Raw genomic sequence first — 25,214 nt, forward strand, 5'->3', positions numbered from 1 at the left:
TAACCAACGCACCATAGTACTGTATAAGACGGGTTGTGATTGGTTCAAGCGCTGATAGATGACGAATCAAAACTCAAGTTTTGTTATCTAGCCTGTGATTGGTGTTTGGCCCGCATCTCCAACCCGCAGCATCAGAGTTCTCGCGGGACTGCATCGTTCACTTTCTCTTTCCGCGTATTGCTGAGTAGACGTTCTTAAGTTTGTGAAGTTGAATCTGTGCTGTGTGCGACTGTTTTAAGTTGAACTTTTTGTTGAACTTTCTGTTACAATGGCTCCCAAGCGTTCTGCTTCTAGTAAGGCTGGTAGTGAGCCTAAACGCCACCGAAGAATGATGACGATAGCTGAGAAGGTTACGCTTCTCGACATGTTAAAAGATGGTAGAAGTTACGCGGCCGCCGGCCGCCATTTTGGCATCAACGAATCCACCGTTCGCTACATCAGGAAGGACGAGGCGAACATTAGAAAGACTGCTGCAATCACCTTTAGCAGATCAGCGAAGCGAGTCGTTACAACGCGTAATAAAACGATCGTACGCATGGAAGGTGCTTTAGCTGTGTGGATTGCCGACTGTCGGAAGAAGAACATAGCGTTGGATACGAACACCATCCGAACAAAGGCTTTGAGCTTGTATGAGAATTTTGCGGCAAAGGAACCTCATGACGACGATGGCGACCATGCTGAAGAAGATGATGATGTAGATGATCCTCAACCAGGGACCTCCACTGATTCCCAGCGTCAGAAACAACGTTTTTCCGCCAGCAAAGGATGGTTCGCGAAGTTTCAGAAACGCTTCGCCCTGAAAAGCGTTTCCCTGCATGGGGAGTCTGCTTCCGCTGACACTGCCGCTGCTGAAACTTACGTGAACCAGACTTTCAAGAACATTATCGCTGAAGGTGGATACAAGCCGGAACAAGTGTTTAATATGGATGAAACCGGCTTGTTTTGGAAGAGAATGCCGTCGCGAACTTTCCTGTTCAAAGAGGAAGCCAAAGCCTCTGGCTTTAAGGCATTCAAGGATCGCGTTACCCTCGTGATGTGTGGCAATGCTGCTGGATTTTTGTTAAAGCCGGGGCTTATTTATAAGTCGAAAAATCCTCGCGCTTTGAAAAACAAAAATAAGAATCTCCTTCCCGTGTACTGGATGCATAATCAAAAGGCATGGATTACGAAGATGCTGACCTCCAACTGGTTCCACCAGTGTTTCATCCCGCAAGTCCATGAATATCTCTTAGAGAAGGGCTTGCCATTCAAGATCCTTCTCCTTATGGATAACGCTGGTGGACACGCAACTGACCTGTCGCGTGAGGGCGTTCAGGTTGAGTTCCTGCCACCCAACACCACGTCATTAATTCAACCAATGGACCAGGGGGTTATCAGGGCGTTCAAGGCCCTCTACACGAAGAATACCTTGGCGGACCTCGTTGCGTGTGTGGATGCTGCCCAAGATGACGAGGATGAAGACTTCAACTTGAAGGCGTACTGGCGGCAGTACACCATAGCCACGTGCCTGCAGAATATTCAAAAGGCACTTCAAGAGATGAAACCTGCAACTGTAAATGCGAGCTGGAAGAAGCTGTGGCCCGATATTGTTTACGACGACAAGGGATTTACTCCGTCGGAAATCCAACACTCTGCAATACGGAAATCTGTGCAGTTGGCTGCCATAATTGGGGGTGACGGGTTTGGCGACATGACGACTGAAGACGTCGACGAGTTGTTGGACTGCCATTCCCAGCCCCTAACTGACGCAGATCTCGAAGACCTGACGAAATCGGCAAGTGAGGAAGAGAGTGAGGGTACCCAGGAAGAGACCCAAGAAAATGTAGAAGAAACGGGCTTAACATTAGAACGGCTCGCCAAGTTCTGCAACCATATGAAGGAGGCGAAAGAAATGTTGCAAGAGTGGGACGAGGATATGGTTCGCGCGATGCAATTCTGCAACAAGGTCGATGACATCACGACTCCCTACAGGATGCTCTTGGATCGAAAAAAGAAGCAGCGGCAACAACTTCCGATCACAATGTTTTTTCAGCCTCGCAAAAAAGAGCCAGTTCCTCCTGCTAGTACGCCTTCGGAAGAAATTGAAGAAGTTGAAGAGGTGTCCCAGGAAAAGACACCTCCGTCTGAAGAGACGTAAAATACTATCATTGACTGCACAGTAGAACACATCATCAGCTTCATCATCATCATTTCTACTGTGCAGCAAATTCATCGCCATCGTCATTCAAGTTTTTCTGGAACTTCTTTCGTGGTGAGTACAGTAACAATCTTTATTTTTTACTTTAACCTGTTTTATAGTTTAGTACTGTACGTACTGTATGCATTAAGTTAAAGGGAAGGTTTTAAAAGTCTACATGTTGTAACCTATCATATTTTTTTTGTTTAAAATTTACATTTACGTACGTAAAACAATCTCTCTCTCTCTCTCTCTCTCTCTCTCTCTCTCTCTCTCTCTCTCTCTCTCTCTCTCTCTCTCTCTCTCAAATTGTTTTCCTGCTTTGCTACGTACAAGTACTGTATAATTTATATTTGTAAGGTAACATATTTTGTAAATGCTTTGTACTGTAAATACTGTATGTACTGTATCATTATTTATCACTATCATCATGCGTGTTAAATGCCTTGTTTGTTCTGAGCGTGGTTGTTTACTGAGCGTACACGCCGTCGTTTCAGGCGGCGTCATAAAGAAAAAGATTTCATTTGGAAGTCCTAAGAAAAATACGTAAACTAAAACATTGGTAATAAAAAAATCAACATACAGTACTGTACTGTATAATCAATATAATCGATGCAAAAACTAACCATACGTACATATATGTGTACACTAAATGAGTTTGTTTCTTCATTATGATCAGAGATGAACGTAAACAAAACATTGGTTGCCATTTTTTATCGTGCTTTTTAGGTGTTTAGGAAACACATGATATAAAATCGCCTTTAATATTTGTGCCTGTTTTAGTTTAGGGTGCTGTAGTACATGCATTAAGTGTTCTGTACATTACAGGGTGTAAAGGGTGGTTTGTTAACAGTACTACGTACAAGGGAAGGTTTTAAAAGTCCGAATATACATGTTAAATAAATAGGTAAATATGCTGTCACTACTTCGCGGATTTTCACCTATCGCGCCCGCGTCTGGAACCTATCTACCGCGATAAACGAGGGTTCACTGTATGTAACGGCACCTCACTTATCCTTCCCCTTAGAGGATTAGTGGGGGAAAGGTCTATTTGGGGTGCAGATATTTATAGTTATCTTAGGATACGTCCCTGATTATACAAGATATTTTCGGATAGTCGATACGGGAGTTGGAACCCCGTGATACCCGACAGTAATTCTCTTATAATATCAATTGCAGAAATATTATCCAGTAGAAAGTTGCTGAAGGGAACTTCCATCAGGACGACATGGCTCGAGCCCAAAAATAGATTTTTCCTACGTCAAAATCCCTTTTAAAGTTTTTTTTTCCTTGATTACAAATTTACTTTTGAGAAACACATTGGTCTGTTTCTTTGTCAGTTGTACAAAAACTAGTCTTATTGAGAAAGTCTTTTAGATTTTCGGTGATCAATCTATTCTGAAGAAGTGTTTTAAATCTTTCATTCTGCCTTGTTTTGAGTATTTTTCTTCCGTCTGGTCTTCAGCTGCTGAAGTTCATCTTGATTTGTTGGACATAGACTTTCTGTCTATTGAATTTTTTATTCCTGCACTAGATATTAATCTCTGACATTGTCATTCAGTTACCATAGTTCTTTATGCATGTCGCATAAGACTTTTCTTAATTTTGACCATCCTTTGCTTTCATGTCTTCCTAGACTACAATCCTGTACGCAATGCTAGGTATGCAGTTAATTCTAACGCACATACCGACATCATAAGGCTATGTTGAACAGGCTGACACAAGTGTCTCCATAGTTTATATATGACGCATTTATTTCAACAATGTTACTGATCTTCAAGATATTCTATCTTTATTCATTACTTTTCATATAGTTAATTTCATTATTTCCATTCCTCACTGGGCTATTTTCCCTTGTTGGAACCCTTGGGCTTATATTCTGCCTTTTCAGCTTAGCTTGTAATAATATTTTTTGGTCTGGTTGATTTGTATTTTTCTTCAGAATTCTGGATTTGGTTATATGGTTTTGAGGTATATAGATATATTATTAGGTAATTGTTTCTATTATTTAGAGCGGTAAATTACCTCTGTTTTCTTTTGTGGAAGTCGGCAATACATGTGAGTTTTTTTGGGCAGATTTTCATATACAGGTTGACCATCGTATATTTCCACTACCCTCCCTACTGCCTTAGGTCAAGATTTTGCACAGTTGTGACGTCTTGACTGAAAGACAGACGGCGGCTTGCACAAGCCATTGGTTATTATTATTAACCGCTAGATGTCTTATTATTTTACTAATGGCATAAGTCTATTGAAAGGAAATAAATCAGGAATTTGTTTTAGTTTGAGAAATGTTGATGAAATTGAGCTTCCATGGAGAAGCAATTTGTACATCAGGTGAATATAGAAATAAATTTTATTCAAATTATTTTTTTTAAGAGATATTTACCATCAATCTATACCATACAGTTATTATAAAGGTTAAATGTATGACATGGTGTGAATTTTAACTTACAATTAGGTACCATTTTGAATGATCTGTTTAAAATATTGTCATTGAAAGTCATGAATCATTAAGGATATAAAGAATGATAGACTGCAGTCTTTACTTTGAGCAGATAGAATATTTTCACAGATAAAAATTGATGAAATTATAATTTTTTCCTTTTCTTAAAAAGTTACTTGATTAAAAAATTTTTAAAATTTAATTAGATTACCATGTTTTTCTGTTAAAAGTTATTTGGGAAATTGTTTATACTATTTTGTTGATCAGTTTAAAATATTGTCATTGAAAGTCATGAATCATTAAGGATATAAAAATTGATAGGCTGCAGTCTTTACTTTGAGCATAGATAGAACATTTTTTTTTATAGATAAAAATTGATGAAATAATTTTTTCTTTTCAAAATGATTTGATTAAAAAATTTTAAATTTAATTAGATTACCATGTTTTTCTGTTCAAAGTTATTTGTAAAATTGTTTATACTATTTTGTTGATCAGTTTAAAATAGTCATTGAAAGTCATGAATCATTAAGGATATAAAAATTGATAGGCTGCAGTCTTTACTTTGAGCATAGATAGAACGTTTTTTTTTATAGATAAAAATTGATGAAATAATTTTTTCTTTTTCAAAATGATTTGATTAAAATTGTTTACAATTTAATTAGATTACCATGTTTTTCTGTTCAAAGTTATTTGTAAAATTGTTTATACTATTTTGTTGATCAGTTTAAAATAGTCATTGAAAGTCATGAATCATTAAGGATATAAAAATTGATAGACTGCAGTCTTTACTTTGAGCAAAGATAGAACATTTTTTTTTTTAGATAAAAATTAATGAAAATTTTTTCTTTTTCAAAATAATTTGATTAAAATTTTTAAAAATTTAATTAGATTACCATGTTTTTCTGTTCAAAGTTTTGTAAAAATTTTTATACTATTTTTTTGATCAGTTTGAAATATTGTCATTGAAAGTCATGAATCATTAAGGATATAAAAATTGATAGACTGCAGTCTTTACTTTGAGCAAAGATAGAACATTTTTTTTTTTAGATAAAAATTAATGAAAATTTTTTCTTTTTCAAAATAATTTGATTAAAATTTTTAAAAATTTAATTAGATTACCATGTTTTTCTGTTCAAAGTTTTGTAAAAATTTTTATACTATTTTTTTGATCAGTTTGAAATATTGTCATTGAAAGTCATGAATCATTTAAGGATATGAAAAATGATAGACTGCAGTCTTTACTTTAAGCAAAGATAGAACATTTTTTTTATAGATAAAAATTGATGAAATAATTATTTCTTTTTCAAAATTATTTGATTAGAAATGTTTGAAATTTAATTAATTTACCATGTATTTCTTTTCAAAGTTTTGTATAAATGTTTAAACTTTTTTGTTACTTAGTATTTTGTAAAGTCTTTTACTTTAATGTTTTTTGAAAGCTGAGTGTTTGAAGTATAGAAAATCTTAGTTTTGAAAACTTGTGCTTCCTTGTGGAGTACTGTAGTGATTAACTTTTGATGTTCTAGATTTAAGTTTGAAGAATACAGTACTGTATAATCAATCAAACTTGGTGAATAACTGGTATAAGATGCTGGAGTTAATTTCTCCGGTGTCTATACCAGTTATTCACCAAGTGTGATTGATTATACAGTACTCTATTCTTCATACTTGAATCTAGAACATCAGGAGTTAATCACTACAGTACTCCACAAGGAAGCACAAGTTTTCAAAACTTGAGATTTTCTGTTTCACACACTCGGCTCTCAAAAACACTTTTAAAAGTTTTAAGACTTTACAAAATACCAAAAGTTTAACTTGTGGTGATATTTGTTTGAAAAAATTCTTAGGACTTATTTTTGTCATTACAACTTTAGTATTTTTTTAAAAAAATATACAATATATTTATAAACTTGATATTTCATATTCTGATATTGTGCTTAATACGTATGAAATTATTTTAAGGTATTATACCATGCAAAAAAACTTGTATAAAATTATGTATAAAGACATTTTAGAAGAATTTTTGTATAAAGATATTTTAGAAGAAAATAAAAAACAGAACTTAACAACAAACTTTTATTTCCATAAAATTACTAAGGTAAAAAATATTACAAAGGAAGTAAAAATTAAAATAAAATTTATTTTTTTTCCGAGCTCATTAGTGTACCCCCCCAAATAAGGGGCTGACCTCTAGAACAGCATTTTTCTAGCTCTATGAAGCTCTGCCTGCTGCCCCGATCACCGTAAAGCCTATGTAGAAGTTGAAAAGTCCCTGAATCTCTCCTGTGAAGAGTGAGGTGACATCATATCTTGGAATGTTGATTTGAAATGCTAAGTGACTGCAGTTTGCTTACTGTAAGCAGCCTGTCACTGGGACACCTCCCAGTTGGTTAACATCACTGAAATATGTATTTTGAAAAAGCCTGATAATAAGTCAAGGAATACCATAACTTTAAACTCTGCTGCAGACATTTTGAAACTTACTGATAGAGTAAAATATTTAGCTATAATTCTAAAAGGTGTTGAGATATATCACAGAACCAGAGATGCCTTTGGACATTGGACTTGAGAAAATTCCCGAGTTGTAACAACCAATAATTTGCTTTTTAAAGTTCCATTTTACAAAGCAAATTTCCTTTGTAAACTCATGACTTAATTGAAGCAATAAATGGAGTTGAGACTTAAATTCTTTCAATGACCTAAGAACATATTTGACTAGTTTCATAAACCATTTGAAGAATGCTACCAATCAGACTAAATCCTGCTTAACATTATAACTGATATGAATAGTAATACCATGAAGGTACTTGGGTAATGTTACTGTGGAGTTGAAATATATATCCTTTTCATGAGACGTTTTTAAACAGCAATTCACTTTTCGTTGTGTACCCCAATCCAATGATACCGTGCATAGCCTAGATGCTAAGTCCAGTATAGGAAAAAATAGAATGTACAGAGAGCGAAGAATTAGCCGTAACTCTTCAACACTTTCTTGAAAGCAATACCACTTCAATAAGCAAAAATATATTCAACCACATAAATGCATAATTGTCAAAGTAGGAATGCATCTTAATAATACTTTTAATTTCAAGCAAATGTTTCCCTGGATTCAAGATTATTTTGATTATAAGGAAAATATTTCTCTATTTTCATGCAGATATCTCTTTAATATGACCTGAACAGGAACAGTTTTAGCTCAATTAAACTTGTGAAGTTAAGCAGTATTGATTAAAATGATTAATTCAGTAGATAACCTGAAGAATATATAATTGAATCGGTTAACATAACAAAGCCACTTTGTTTAAGCAAAAAACCCTGAATGTGAATGAATTATCATTAATATTCGGGCATTTATAGTTTACTTTAGTGTCCCAAGTCACTACTGAGAACCGGAGTCCTCATTTCAAGTACAGTCTATTATATTTGGATGGTAGAAACTCCCTAGAAAGCAGTAAGACCAAATACACAACTAAGGTAAATTCGTGCGATGGTTCTCAAATGCGCAAAAGACTTCGGAAAAGGGGATGACATCAAATGCAGGGTACTGCCCTGACACCCCGGCTTCACCCCAGCCGGTTATGTGCCAGATTGGACTGAGGTCGCATTTCCCTGCACCGACGAGTTAGCACAGGCAGCACACCCTTCAAGAGGGGAACTGAAAGACGTGGTATTGGTATCAAGGTAATCTTAAATACCAAAACGCAGCTGTCAGTAACTCCCTTGGAGGGTAACTACCTGACCTTTACATTAAATTAAAATTTATGTACATGGAAAAGTAATTTCCTGCATATTCTGTATGCCAAAATGGCCGTCTTAATTGCCAGGTTATCCTTAATTTACGATATAGTACTGACTGCCATTTTCATTCTAAGGTACCGTACTGTATTTCACTAAACTCAATTCTGTCTCAACCGACTCCTGATGCAACAGCAGATTCAAAAGAAGCATCTGATGAAAAATTGAGCCAAAAATTTCTTAAGACCCATCATGCTGCAATAAACTTATAGACAAAATATTCCCACCACAGGGAAAACACCAAAAAACTGGTTCAGCCGAAATAACCAAAGATGGATTCCTTTTTAACCTGTACATTATAAGAAAGTGTTCACAGCAACTTCCATTTCAAGCAAACTTAAGAGAAAATATAGCTACTCTCAATTCCCTTCAAGAAGCTGCCGTTATATTCATATAAAGCTGAGATTATAATACAAAAACCTTTCTTAAGATGAGGTTAAATGTACCTGGATAATTCAATCTCATTCCATGTCAACAAACCTTAGGCAACGATAATAAAACTCATATTCCTAAAGGAATATTGTACCAGTGTGATTCCTCACTTAACACACATGAAAGTTCAACTACCTTGGAATTACTGTGTCACCATAAAGGAACACACCAAACAGATCAAAGCTATGAGGAGAACCTCATGCAAATCACTGATAAAACACACATTGAGTTTACCACTTGCTAATAAGCTAGAGACCCATGGTAATCAACTTCAACATGAGTATACCACTTGCTAATAAGCTTGAGACCCATGGCAATAAACTCCAACATGAGTTTACTACTCGCTAATAAGATTATAGACCAAAACATTTCCAAAACTTGTGAATAGTTTCTAATCTAGAAAGATTGCACAGAAATGTGCGAAAGTTACCCAAATGAAAACTCACGCACTCTAAGAAAATCTGTGTCCACAAGAATAGCTCCACACGGCAATAAACTATATTTACTCCCAAGAAACAAGAAGAGTTTTCCCTTCAAAGAAGTAAAGACCATGCAAGACTTTTATCAATAGGAAATAAGTAACCAACACTTCCTACAGATTTCTGCACTATCCTCTGCCTTTGGTTTGCTTTTCTTTCTTACTTACAGGCAACAGACCTACAGTTTCTCAATTGAAAAGAGATAAAAGTCATTACAAGGATAATGGTTAACCATTTGTCTACAAACAGGATAAAAAAAAACAGTTCAAATTGAGCCAAATGGAGCAATTACAAGTCTCAGAAACTCAGGTGAAGACAGCAAATAATAACAAATTTTCTGGATTTAGACAGTAGAAACCACAGCAGAAAAATGAAAGGGCTGTACGCTGGACTTTCGACACGAAAGGAATTCCGAGTGGCGACTGGCATTCATGTCAACCCACACAGGAGATTACACCATCCGAGCACTAATCCAGTAATTAGAAGACAACATATTGTAAAGTTAAAAACAGAAGGCAAAATCCTTCAACATCATCCAATTACTAAGGACATTCCCAGCAAGTTGTTAGCAATAGCAGACTTGCTTGCAACAAAGATTTTGGAACTTGGAAACAATGAATAGCTTATAGTATTTAACTCATTGCTTCTTCCAGAGGCCTATTGACACTGCTGTGATCCAAAACATACAACACTGCAACAGGGAAAGTGTCCTACACTAGCTTACACTCCTCAACACCTAAACAGGATTGGAGATAAATATTTGCTTCATGTCTTCGATGATTAGCAAGAAGACAAATTCATTTTCACTTGATCTTTGTAAAATACAAAACTTAAACTGGAACTTGCTGTTATAATCTCTGGTCATTAGATTGTATGACAGAGATGGTGATTTCAATAAATTTTGTCCAAAAAGGACACAGTTAGAAAGTTCAAACTGCCCAGGGAGAAATTACCTCAGCAGATAAAATACTAACTGCTAAAAGATATTAAAATCCATCTTAAGTTCTAGCAGAATACGCTCACTTACAAAGTAAATGTAGACTTCAAAACCCAAAACAACAGAAAACGACATTACTACAGAGTGCAGTACAAATGCCGATGTAAATTCCTTGGTCAAATACTGTACGGGTGAAAACACAGGTAATCTTGATTTTGAAAATAACTAATGGCACCAACAAAAACAAGAAAAGTTGATGGCACTAGAGCGATTTCCTTACACAAGAAGGAGGGAAAATCTAATGATATCCTCAGTAAGTAACATGAAATACAGCAGACATGAGATAGTGAGGCAAAAAATCTAAGTCTGCCTGAGCACAGAATTAAGCAAAGACCATAGCTACAGATCTCAAGAGAAATATGCATTGGGTTTTACAACAGAGTTCGGGACTTCAATAAATTTCCCTCCAAAATGACAAAAATTACTGAGTACAAACTGCTCAAAGGGAAATTATCATGAAAAAATGCCAGCTATAGAAAGAAAATAGTAGCAAAACTACATTTATTTTCAAAGCAAATTCATAATTGAAAATCCAAATCAGAGGCAAAAGACATTCGTAAAATAAGTAGAGTAGAAACTTCGATGGAAATCCCTTGATCAAATACTGTACCGATCGAAGCACAAGTAATCTCAATTCTGAAAATGGCTAATGTCACCAACAAACACAAGAAAAGCTGATGGCATTACAGCAATTCCATTAGACAACAGGATGGTAAACCTAATGTATCCACATTAAGAAACATGAATAAGTACAGAAAACACGAGGCAGTGCGACAAAATATCAGCGGCTGCCTTGTGCATACAAATCACCTATGACCGAAGCTACAGATCTCAAAAGAAATTTGGATAAAGACTCATTGTATCAACAACTGTTCATATTAATACAGTACATGTATAATTTTGTAAAGGCACAATGGAATAAGTTCACCTTGTATGAGTAAGGGACCTTCCATACAACGATCACATTAGGATAAAATTTACAAGACATAATGAAAATGACTTAGGCCTCTTATTCAATAGCCAAAGATAAAAGTCTACGACTCAGGGTCAAGCTGATAGGGATTTACGAAACCACAAATCAGATGAAAGGAAGATTATTGGAAATTATTCCTAGTAAAAAATACTGAAAATACAGTAATCAAATGCATTTGAGGTATAGTTATATTTGAGTTGCACAGAAACCAGTGTTCTTATGTCAGAATATCGAACAAAACAGATACTGACTTTCCTTCATTCAATGGGAAAAACTGCATTCTGAACACTGACAGAATTAAAACACTTAGATAAGGGCAAAAGAGACTCTAAAGGCAAACTATAATGCCTATAACTTACAAGCATGCAACTAATGAAGTAACACGCAAAACAAACATTTAGAAAAATCAGCTGTTGAGAGGAGCACCTAAACAAATATTCCTATAAAGATCAGTTTACCGCAACGTCAAAACAGAAATCTGCAGAAAGCATTTGACGCTAAAAAAATAAGGTGTTGAGAGGAGCACCTAAACAAATATTCCTATAAAGATCAGCTGTTTACAGCAATGTCAAAACAAAAATCTGCGGAGAGCATTTGACGCAGGCCTTTTGAAATTAAGGTTTAAAGAGCAGTTTTCAAAGAGGACACATATTTGATGCATCTTCATGAGCTGTGCTTAGAAAAGGCAAACAGAATGCATATACCGGTAGCTCCGTCTTCTTCCAGCTAGGCTTTAGTCACTCATACTAAAGCAAAAGTTTATTACTCCCTTAGATCCTCAGGAAAAACACTAGAGTCAGGTTTAACAATACGAGGAATATAAATATTCCTTACATAACATGGAATTAAATCTTAGGTCCACAAAAAAATCCTTGGAAGAGACAAAATAAAATCAAATGCACAAAAAAAATCCTTAAAATGGAGAAAAGGAAATAAAATGCACAAAAAATATCCTTGAAATGGAGAAAAGGAAATCAAATGCACACAAAAATTCCCTGGAACAGACAAAAGGAAATCAAATGCACAAAAAAATATCCTTGAAATGGAGAAAAGGAAATAAAATGCACAAAATAATTCCTTGGAACAGACAAAAGGAAATCAAATGCACAAATATTTCCTTGGAAGAGACAAAAGGAAATCAAATGCACAAATATTTCCTTGGAACAGACAAAAGGAAATAAAATACACAAAAAAAATTCCTAGGTACAGACAAAAGGAAATCAAATGCACAAATAAATCCTTGGAACAGACAAAAGGAAGAATTAAGACTATTCGGGGTCATGATCACAATATCCGCATATCACACGAGAGAAACATCAGGACTTTTGTTGAATAAATCCCAGACAAATACAGTATAGGGATGAAGTTAACAGATTAAATCCTTCAAGAGGAGAAAAGTAATCCTGACTGGCTCTGAAAATACAAGCTTGAAACATCATCAAACTGGAAATAAATCCAGAATGAATCTAACTGCTCAAGTGTAACACTGGGAAAGAATTAAAGATGACCAGTAACCTTTAAGTAAACAGAAAATATTTCTGAATAAAAGGACACTTCTGAAGTGAAAACCAAAATTGCTTAACCCTTTTACCCCCAAAGGACGTACTGGTACGTTTCACAAAAGCCATCCCTTTACCCCCATGGACGTACCGGTACGTCCTTGCAAAAAAATGCTATAAGAATTATTTTTTTCATATTTTTGATAATTTTTTGAGAAAATTCAGACATTTTCCAAGAGAATGAGACCAACCTGACCTCTCTATGACAAAAATTAAGGCTGTTAGAGCAATTTAAAAGAAATATACACCAAAATGTGCTGGGAAAAATATTACCCCTTGGGGGTTAAGGGTTGGAAATTTCCAAAGAGCCTGGGGGTAAAAGGGTTAACATGATTTTTATCACAGAAATCATATTCAATGTGAAAATCTACACCATATTTATCTCTGTAACTGCCTATTGGAAACGTCCCTGCCGGGCGATCCGTTGGACGAAGGTTCGAGTACAGCATACAAGCCCAATAATTCCTTCCAGTGTTTATAACCTCACCATCCCTGTGAGATAGGGATGATGGAGTTTTGGGAACCCTATAGGACTCCTTGGCTGGCTCTCCCTGGTCTAACTTTGATGAAGAGGGGGCTTTGGCACTAATCATATGCATATATGGTCAGTCTCTTGAGAACTGCCACTGTCCCTTGCCTTTGCCATTCAAGAGCAACCTTTAAACCATAGTTCTTTATGTACAATAACCCACCAAGTTATCAGAACCGGGCGTCCAAAATACTTAAGAGAATTGCTACATATTGCACAGCCAAATCGTGTCGACACGAGAATAGTTACAGATGGCTTCAAACTGTTGGAACCTAGATTTACGTCTACTTTAGGCTCCAGAGCCTTTAATTATGCGGCCCCGAGACTATATAATAAGCTCCCACGAAACATTCGGATGATTGAAGACATTAATGCTTTCAAGAGGAAACTGAAAACTTTCTTATTTCAACAGTCATACAACAACATGGTTCAAAACCCATACTGCTTAACTTAGGCCAAACTTAAGCAGAACCTGACAAAATCAGACCACCTAAAACCAAGAAATATAGAAGAATAAAGTAAAAAAGAAGCTATATCTTCTTCCTTGACCAAACTTGGTTGAAACCAAAGCATTCATGAAATTTTACCATGAATGACTTTAAGAATTACGCCTTAACTTTAGCGTTTGAAAAAAGTCCCTTCATGCAAATCAGACACATTTGAATCATGTCCTGTTTACAAAAAACCTCAATAAATATTAACGACCACATCGTAATAAATACGTGTGACACATTTGGCAATCTATTAGGACAATAGTTTCACTTTCATACTCAATGGTACCTTTTTTTCACTAGAATTTAACCTGACATGGCCAAACATATTTGCTTCACCTTTTGGTACAGTTCAGCCGGGAATTAATTTACCTTAACAAAAAAATTAATGAAATGAACGGTTGCTGCATCAAATCGGGGCGAAATGACGCAGCCGTGTGCATGTTGCACTTTTCCTCGATCGTTGACCGCATTCGAGAAACATAAGTCAAAACTGGACTTAGTCATGTATAGGGTGATACTGGACTCCTTTCTAAATAGTTTCTACCATCCCAATATAAAAAGACATGTTCCGAAACTCTTCCGTGTCCTTCGTGGGACAAGTTACTGTACATAAACTAAAAATCCCTACAATTAATGATTTCTGGGCATTCACATTCTTTGACTTTCAATGTCTTCAACTATAAAATACAGACAGGTTACTACTAATATCACAAAAATCAATATCACCAACTTCATAAGCCTAATCAAACTTACATTAAATTGTTCCTCTTCACATCAAATTAATAGAGATAACATTGTAAAAATATAGAGATGTTTTTCTTGGTAATCAATTCTAAATCATAAATACAGGGATAGACAGTTACCAGAAAAAAAAAGTGATTATCAAATTGCAATCATATTTTAACAAATTATGCATCGTTTATTTTGTTTATTAAAGCATTCAAGTTTCAAAGCGGATGTTAGAGCTACAGCCGATTATTTTGTTCTCTAGACATTCTATTCAAAATAACTGAACTTATAATCAAGTTTATGCAATCACTTTAAGAGTCAGATTACACAAATAAAAGTGAATATCCTATAAAACATAAGATGAAAAGGAAACTTTTTCACTTCCACGGTAAACTTATCCAACCACGGTACTACTTTACATCAGTTACAATGGAACCAGGAAGGAATCATTCTAATTGGAAACCTTTCTTCAAATGGCATATCAAACTGGTCAAAGACCTTAGGTCACTTCAAGAATTTAAAAACTATAAATCCATTTGCTACCTCGTCAGTCATAAGTTACAACGGCAACTCAAGATTTCTTTCAAGACATTCAATGACAAAAATTATCTTTATTTCTGTGATATTTTTAAACACCTATGAGAATTCAAGATAGGCTAATATTGTAACTCTATCAATAAGAAAAAAATGACAACAACAGAGTTTTAAGTTACAAATATTTCTTGGCTAAGTACTGTATCAAGCTCTTTAAAATACATATTGAGTCAACACGTTAACCAAATGGAAGATGGCCCAGTGAGAAACTACTTACAGTAAATAAAGAGTACAGCACGTAGATTTCAAAACAACTTCCTTGTGTCACCACAACACTCACACGAGGGACCCAGGGACCGTCCAGGGCTTCTACATGTGCGGCTTCTGGTGGCGAGGCTGCAGGGGAGACACAGATTGCTAGGCCTGTTCCAGAGGTCAGCCCCTTTAGGTGATGGCACACGGCCTTTATTTTGTTTTTTCGGAATACATACAATCTAAATCTGGAAGAGAACTTCAACTTTAGATTCAAGAATACAATAAAGTCACAAGATTACAGAATACACTCGAGTTGCATCATTAAAAAAAATTAAATTCTTTTAGACATAAGTCTGGAACTATGAAGATTCTTTAATAATACAAGAAATATGCTCTTAACCCAGCACAAAAACAGGAAAAACAAGCTTAATTTATACCTACAGTTCACCTTCTAGATATTCTACAGAGTCAATGATTATTTCTTAACCTTTTTGACTAAATACTGTCACTTTATCTAAACTTCTACTCACTCAGTCTAAGCAAAAGTTAATTGTGTTTTTTTAACTTCATGGCCTGTACTGTACTGTAATTTACAAAATCAAATTAACTTTTAATTACCTATAAAACTAACTCATTTCTAATCACCTAAATATCAGAAATTTATAAGTAATTTGTATTTTTCCTAACTATACATACATGTGGTTCTTTACAATAGGAGAAGAAATCAGCACTAGCTGATGTATGGCCATAAAAACTTTTAACGAGGTGGAAACAACCGCCAGGTTGTTAACCAGTGGTAGTGGGGAGAAGCACCAGCCCCCGCTCACTCATACCTTTCATGCTTTGATGGCAGTTGAGACTTTCCTCTGGGGTTAGGTGATGGCGAGTAAGTGTATGTGTATATAAGTACAGGTTTTTAGTTAGGAAAAATAAAAATTACTTCCAAATTTGTGATTTGTTCCTACACTGCATATAAACCCTTACATTCTTTACAAAATGAGACTCGCACTACAGTGTGTGCAAGTCTAAAAACATTCCCAGTATTGCAACATTCATGCATGATAATGCGAGGGATGTACAGTACATCCACATCTCGTTAACCAGCGGCCTGAAACCAATGGGTTCATGTCTCAAGTGAAGTGAGTATGAGTGTTAAAACACAAGTGTAACTGTTAAGGCTATGTATAATAATGGATTTGTGTTTGTACATACTGACAGCTGACTTTTCAATTTCAACATCTCCAAGAGATTGGGGACATGCCTTGAATATATGAAATATATTCTAGCTTCAAGTCAAAGAGGGGCTTACCTGCAGTCGTAGACATTCTAGCCGACACAGTATTGGGATGCTATTCCCCAAGAGAAGGGAAAATGAAGAAAAGAAAGGCCAGTCATTCCTTTTACATTTATCCCAGACTATCACTGCAACTATGTACTCAAATGAATGCTGATGATCCTATAAAGGAGGTACGGCAGCTACCACAGAGCCTATCGAGAAAGTGTCTAGGGACCTGTGGGTCACATCTTGCAGATAATGCGCAGTGAAAGTAGTTTGTCTATTCCACACCCATGCTTGTAGACCCTGCATCAGAGAAGGGTTCTTTTCAAACACCAGTGACATGCTGATGCCCCTGACATCATGAGCTCTAGATAGAGGAATAATGGCTTGGTCAATGACTTGCCTAATCGAAGAGGAAACGGCGTTCATTGTCACCATTCTCTTGAACTTGGGCGAGCTATCAAACAGGTGTCTGACCTGCGGACAAGCTCCTCCAGTTCGTTTGAGGTAATGCTAAGCTTTGAGCCTTTACAGGACACAACAGCAATTGTGACGGGTCCATTAGTTACTTCTTGAAGACTTGAAATCTGGAAAGAATTTAACCTAGGTTTGACATCAACGGATTTTGAGTTCTCGACACGAACTCACGGATGAAACTGAACGTTTCCTGTCCCCATTCCCTTAAATGGGTAACGTTATACCTAGGCAGATTACTTGAGATTACTTGAGAATTTTAAGATATTATCTTTTAAGTGGGCAGCATCATTTGAAAATCATATGATGAAAACTCACACCATCAGTAAGGTAATATTATGGGTTATTGAAAAAATAGCTTTTACACTTGTAAAAGGCGGCTATTTTTATGTTACTGAGGGCAGGGTAACACAATACCAGATGATATTTTATTTAAAAAGGGATTTTAGAAAAATACATCAGGATGGTGTTTCTTTTATAGTAAGGACTGGAGGACTAAAACTATTAAACAGGAAAACTGCTCTGAAAATAGCTGAAGATCAGTCCAAATATGGAAACTGCAGCCTTCCCCCCAAAGTTACGATTTCTCCCAAAGGGTCTAGATGGGGTGAGACCTCTCATTACGTCCCAGAGTTTAATATCAAAGATGCTGTTGCTAAAGGCACGATTGGTTCTGCTGGAATGTTAAAATCTGCCAAGTGTTTTAACAGAGCCTGATAAGACTATATTAACATAGTCAAAACTCTTGATAATAAAGTTTACATTGTTAAAGTTGATATTGCTGATGCATACGGTAGTATTATGCATAGTAAGTTGCTAGAGATCCTGGATAAGTGTATGCATACATTTCCCAAGAATATTTATTATGACCCCTATGAACCTTATCGTGGTCCTTCAACAAAGACCAGAAGAAAATTATATGTGAGGTTGGATGAAAATCGCCGACCTATGACCCAATTAGAAGACAATTCTCATAATAAATTAGTCAAGGTTGGAAGTACTATAGAAATAGATACGAGCGAGGTCTTTAGCAAATTGAGCTAATGATTCGGGGACAGATTGTACGAGTTGGGAGGAAACGTTATGTTTTAAGGAAAGGAGTACCGCAGGGTGGGTATTTGTCTCCCTTTCTGTGCCATTTATATTATTCTGCTTTGTGCCAGGAATACCTGGGAAACTATATAGATGAAACCAGTGTTTTGATACGTTCAGTTGATATTTTCTACGCATCATCATCACATGAGAAAGCTGAAAGTTTCCTGAGGCTCATGAATGATGGAATGAAGGATTATAATGTCTCACTTTTAATACAAATAAAACAAAGCATAACCTAATGGGCCCAACTATAATTTGTTTTAATGGTGTCATAATTTGCTCTGATACTTTGCAAGTGTTAGTAGATGTAGCATCAGTTATGGCATGTTATCCACGATATACAATGAGATTCAATAGATATAAAAACCCAGGAAAACTGTTTGCTGAACGTGTCGATCAGGTTACTTTTGCCAGATTGAAAATTCTGGTAATTAATCCTGTATATACAAATGTGTCTGGACTTATTTCCAATTTGTGGAGGACAGGTTTGATGAGTGGGATCAGAATTTTAGCCCTAATCGATTGGTTATTAGTACCAAAGAAGACAGTGAATATAAAGTTTATATGCAAAACTGTGATAAGAGTGAGTAAGAAAGTTTGGAGTAGAATCCATGGAACCTGGAAAGGTAGTAATAAAGTGGGGCAAATAACTAGTGAATTAGTGAGGATTGTTTTCATTGGGGGCATTTTAAGTACAGTAGAACCTCTGTTTACGAACGACTCCGCTTACGAATTTTTCGGTTTACGAAGTGACTTTCTCTGAAAAATTTGTCTCGGTTAACGAATATTGTATCTGTTAACGAATTTAAATTTCCCTCCCACGCGCTGTTTTTTGTGGAAAAGTGTTAACGTCGCGCTTCCTGATCACATTTTTCATGGAAATAACTTAGCGACAGCATCTCACAATGGAGTCACGTGACTCCTCCCACGCATACCTACCACCCCCTAAACCCCTTTATTACCCCCTTCACTCGTTCATTATCTCAGTATCCGCCGTCTCGATAGCATACATACTTAGTGAATTCGTGGACGATTTCTTTGCGATTTTTACACGTGGTTTGTGATTTGTTTTATTTTCACTCATTTGTGATTACAGTACTGTACTGTGTATTATTGTGATAGACAATGGCTCCTAAGATGTCGAAGAAGGAAAGCAGTAAGAAGAAGCTGATGATAACGATCGAGATGAAGAAGGAGATCATCGAGAAGCATGACCAAGGCATGCGTGTGAAAGACATTGCTAGTTTATTCAATCGCTCGCAGTCGACGATATGCACAATATTAAAGAAAAAAGAAGAAATAAAGGCCGCTAAAGTAGCTAAAGGTGTATCGTCGTTGTCAAAACAACGGCCACCTATTCTTGATGACGTAGAAAATTTATTAAAGGTGTGGTTAAATGAAAAGCAGCTCGCAGGAGATTCAGTAAATGAGAACATGATTTGCGAGAAGGCAAGAACCATTTACGAGGACTTGGTGAGAAGTGAGCCAGGCACATCAGCAGAAAAACAAAGTTTTAAGGCAAGCCGTGGTTGGTTTGAAAAATTCAAGAAGAGAACGGGTATCCATAGTGTTGTTCGGCATGGCGAGGGGGCCAGCGCCGATACGAAGGCAGCAGAGTCTTTTGTGAAAGAGTTCAAAAGGCTCGTGGACTCCGAGGACTACGTTTCCCAACAGGTGTTTAATTGCGATGAGACAGGCCTCTTTTGGAAGAAAATGCCCAGGAGGACCTATATCACGGCAGAAGAAAAGGCCCTTCCTGGCCATAAGCCCATGAAAGACCGTCTAACCCTGCTGTTCTGTTCCAACGCCAGTGGGGATTGCAAAATTAAACTTCTCCTGGTGTATCACTCGGAGAATCCACGAGCCTTCAAGAAGAACAATGTGCAGAAGAAAAAGTTGCACGTCATGTGGCGTTCTAATACGAAGGCTTGGGTGACAAGGATCTTCTTCGTTGAGTGGATGAACGAGGTTTTTGGTCCCGAAGTCAAGAGATACCTCCTGGAGAAGGACCTCCCACTCAAAGCCTTGCTGTTAATGGACAATGCTCCTGCCCATCCTCCAGCCATTGAAGAGGACATAGCGGAGGAATACAAGTTCATTAAGGTGAAGTTCCTACCCCCCAACACCACTCCAATACTCCAGCCCATGGATCAGCAAGTGATCTCAAATTTTAAAAAACTTTATACTAAGGCTATGTTCCAGCGCTGCTTTGAAGTAACAGAGGGCACCAACCTTACCCTCAGAGAGTTTTGGAAGGATCACTACTCCATCTACAACTGCCTGACTTTAATTGATAAAGCCTGGCAAGGAGTCACCAGGAGAACCCTCAATTCCGCCTGGAAGAAACTGTGGCCCGACGCCGTTGCAGAACGGGATTTCGAGGGGTTCGAACCCAACCAGGAGGAAGCAGTTGACGAGGATATTGTGTCCTTGGGCAAGGCAATGGGGCTGGAGGTGGACACGGATGACATCGACGACCTCCTGCAGGAGCATAAGGAGCAGCTGACCACCGAGGAGCTGAAGGACCTGCACGAGCAGCAGCAAAGAGAAGTAATAGAGGAAATCTCATCTGAGGAGGAGGGAGGCACTGCAAAATCACTGTCTTCGAGTGAGATAAAAGATTTTTTAAAGAAGTGGGAAGACGTGAAAAGTTTTCTTGAGGAAAATGTCCCGAATAAGGCTGAAACAGACCGTGCAATAAATTTATTAGTCGATAATGGGGTGGGTCACTTCTATAAAATTTTAAAGAACAGACAAAAGCAGGTGTCTATTGAAAAATATCTTGTGAAGGGGGAGAAAAGAACTGTGAAAGACGACGACCAAGAGTCTCGCAAACGCAAAACCAGTGATAGTGAACGCCATTCTCGCGAGAGAACTCCAGTCAACGTTCCTGAAGTTCTCATGGAGGGAGATTCTCCCTCCAAGCAGTAACCCCCTCCTCCTCCTTCCCCTCCTCTCGTCTCCATCAAGCCAGCAGCGACACTCCTCTAAGGTAAAGTTCAGGTTTACTGTGCATGCATATCCATATTTTCATCATTAAATGACTGCAATATTTTAATAATTTTGTGTAGAGTACAGTAGAGTACTGTATGTGTAAGGAAAAATTTGTGAAAATTGGTTTTTTTAGATGGGTTGAACTAATTATTTCGATTTTATAACATTCTTATGGGGAAATTCATTTCGCGATACAAATTTTTCTGTTTACGAGTTCGCATTAGGAACAAATTAAATTCGTAAACCGAGGTTCTACTGTATATGGAAGCTCCCTAAACTGCCAACACATCCAGGGATCTATTCACAACTCTATGGCCATGTGGTTAATTTATTGAAGGCATTGCCAAGGGAGTATTACTGCCTCCTACCATCATTCTTTAGGAATGCCCTTGCCCTGAAGTAGTGTTGGGAAAGCTTTATAGTAAAATGAAACCTCACAATATTGGACTAATTAATGGGAACGGTTGTCCAGTACCACCAAAAATCAAGCAAAATTGTACCAAATTCTATGGGCTATAGGCCTACCATCTATGCCAAACATATGGCTAACATGAAAACGAGTAGCTGAGACCATCTCATTTTTGTTTTTCACCTTAAGGATTACTTCAATCATGGGCCATATCAAAACAAACTGAATACAGCACCAGAAATCACTTGTGAGTAACTTGGGAACTGACGAGTTCCTGTTTCTAAACAAGCGCCGTGTTGATGAGCTCTCTTGTCTGTGTTTTTCCAAGGATTTTAAGGAAATCCACACCTCAAAATGTAACTCGTTAATATTGCGTGAAACAAGTGACGCTACAATTCGGTGTTTTGTTTGTTGTTTTGTACTGTTTGGTCCAGCACTTTGCTGCAGTAGAGGGGCTTGAGTGCCTCAATGATGGGCTGGGCAATGGCGGTGGGGTAGTTTAACCACCCTGGCAGGCTCAACCATACCGCTAAGGCCAGTTCTGAGAGACCAGACCAAGACTGGACCCCTATAGGCCTTCTCCTTTATTTAAGATAGGCAAAGGCTAGGAGAAGGAAAACTCCAAAATCAAACCAAACAAGACCCCAACGGCGGAGCTTCCCAGCGCCGGCGGAAGAGGGCAATGCCTGTCGGGCAGGCAATAAGGCGGGCCTTGGCATAACAAGAACCCGGCAGCCCGATGCAACCAACATCGGAGAAGCCGCCTGTCTCATGTGTCTTGAGCCGCGGTGAAAACGGTGTGGGCCAAGTGTGTGTGCGTGGCCGTAGCAAAGCCACGACCACCCAAAACAATATACCCAGTGTAGGAATGTTCAATTTGATGTACGATATGTTTTCCCTGTTATGTGTATCTCTTTGCACGGGCTTCAGGAAAAGACACTAGTCAGTTCCCGCTCATCCCTTGATCTGTAATCAACTCTTGTACATTAAAGGAATCAACTGTTCCCGAGTATGTCTTAACCTGCTTACATGGCGCAGTGAATCTCGTTCCAAAGCAGGATCTACAAGATGCTGAGACGAGGCCATCACAACACACCCAGGGGCACAGCAAGACGTTCCCCCAGGGGCACTGCAAGCAGGAATGCAACACCGGCACGCCGGCGCCACGAGGGACAGGACTTGTTACAGGCTTTGGTTGGCCTCATGGCACAAGGAAGACCACATGGTTCAGCCTCGGCAGGTGTTAGGGCAATGTGTCCTGAGAAGTGTAGCTATGAGATGACACAAAGCAGTTTTCGAGAATGGTGTCGCTCTATGAGTGATTGGCTGGCCTTAGGAAACGTTTCAGGAGAGAACGCACTTATCAGTATCCGGTTAAACTGCAATGAGAAGTTAAGGATGGCTATAGATGCAACGCACTCAGAGGTTCAGTGGAACTCATTAACGGCCTCTGAGGCATTTGACAGACTGGAGGAGATCACGATGAAGTCTGTGAATAAGGGCAGTGGCATGGGACAAGTTTTTCTCAGCTCAACAAGGCGATCAAGAAACCGCGAAATCTTTTGTGCATAGGTGCCAACAATTGGCCTTAGATTGTGGGTTTAAGTGTCCCCATTGTCGAGCTGATCTGAATGATTTTGTGTTAGTTCAGCGGATAACAAGTGGTTTAAGCAATGTGGGACTTAAACAAGAGATCCTACAGGATCATGAGGTTTTCAATACTGTGCAGAAATTGTTACGTAAATGTGAAATTTATGAATCCGCAGAAAAGGATAGTATTAGCGCTCGTGGAAGGGCAAACATAGCTAGTTTGGTAAAAGGGGATGAGATAGGCTTAGGCCTAGTTGAAAGTGGGTTAGAAGGTGAAAGTAAAATTATTGCTAGCTATAGGTCTAATAATAGTGACAAGGGACATGGCCGTGGCCGTAGTAGCTTGAAACCTACTGGTAGCAGTAAGTCAGATACTAGGTGTAAAAAGTGTGGTGGTCGTTCTCATTGGCAGGGAAAATGTCCTGCTGATAATGTTAACTGTTTTCAGTGTGGTATTGTGGGGCACTTTGCTAAATTCTGTCGTCAAGGGGGGCAACAGCCCGCCAAAACGGCGCCTATCGTGGACGCGTCTGTTACGTCATGCACTGTTGCCTATCCACCTGCGGACAATCGCCAGGTAGGCCTATGTGCGGCAGTGGGGAAACTGCCGACGGTGAAAATAAAGGTTAAGCATGAGTTCTCATGTGAGTGTGTCGTTGTTGAGGCTGTTCCAGACACAGGGGCAGAAGTGTGTATAGTAGGGGTAGATTTGTTACCAAAATTGGGTTTGAAGGTACCTAATCTCTCTCGGTGTAATGTCATTGTAAATCACGCAGGGGAGAAGTCATTGAGAATATATGGGTCTGTTGATATGCTAATAGAATTGGGTGATAAATCAGTGAGCACTAGTGTTATCGTTGTGCAGGGTGCTACCCGTTTTTATGTCTTTAGGAGTGTGTAAATCACTAGGTCTAGTGCATACAAAGTTTCCCAATCATACTGTCGCTACCGTGAATGACGTCACTCGGAAACCCTCTGCGTCGACTAACCCCCGCCAAACGCCTGAAGAAAACGTTCGCACACGGATAGGGGGTGGTGGTCGTCAGCGCGAGATGCCATACGCTGCCACGGAGGAGAATGTCCCTAGGCTGAGGGACTGGCTACTGCAACGTTTTGCGAAGACTACGTTCAACGTTTCAAGAAACCCTCTGCCGATGATGAAAGGAGCCCCTCACCACATTCACCTGAGGGAAGGTGCCATCCCCTATGCGTGTCATACACCTATACCAGTTCCTAAGCATTGGGAGGCCGATGTTAAGGCTCAGCTCGACGAAGATGTCAAATTAGGAGTAATTAAGGAGGTCCCTGCTGGTACAGCTACGGACTGGTGTGCGAGGATGGTAGTAGTCGCAAAGAAAAATGGTAAACCACGGAGGACCGTGGACTATCAAGAGCTTAATAAGAATTGCAAACGAGAAACGCATCACACATGTGCTCCTTTTGACATGGTCTCGGGTGTGCCACTTCGTACATATAAGACTGTAGTTGATGCCTATGCCGGATTCCACCAGGTGCCATTACATGAGGAGAGCCGACAGTTGACAACGTTTATTACACCATGGGGGAGATACCAGTATTGTCGAACACCTATGGGTCATTGCGCGGCCCCCGATGCATACACGAAAAGGTTCGATGACGTCATTATTGATGTACACAGAAAGTACAAGTGCATAGATGACGTGTTGTTATATGACGACAGTGTTGAGGGAGCCTTTTGGCATACTTGTGATTTTTTGCAATTATGTGGAGATAATGGTATTACGCTGAATCCGGATAAATTCCGATTTTGTCAAAGACAGGTAGAGTTTGTGGGGTACGAACTTGATTGGGATAATTATAGGCCTTCTAATGAGCGTATGAGTGCCATTAAGAACTTCCCCATGCCTGTAAGCCCAACTATCACGGATATAAGATCTTGGTTTGGACTTGTGAACCAAATTGCACCTTTCGTGGCTGTAGCACCAGTAATGGAACC

General features: G+C 38.2%; 1 pseudogene; it reads left to right on the forward strand.

Moving 5' to 3' along the window:
• The first annotated feature begins 16,838 nt into the window (after positions 1–16,838).
• On the forward strand, positions 16,839–18,485 carry LOC137636571 (uncharacterized; annotated as a pseudogene).
• Positions 18,486–25,214: the final 6,729 nt, after the last annotated feature.

This window comes from Palaemon carinicauda, unplaced genomic scaffold, assembly GCF_036898095.1.
Source record: "Palaemon carinicauda isolate YSFRI2023 unplaced genomic scaffold, ASM3689809v2 scaffold330, whole genome shotgun sequence".
NCBI lineage: Eukaryota > Metazoa > Arthropoda > Malacostraca > Decapoda > Palaemonidae > Palaemon > Palaemon carinicauda.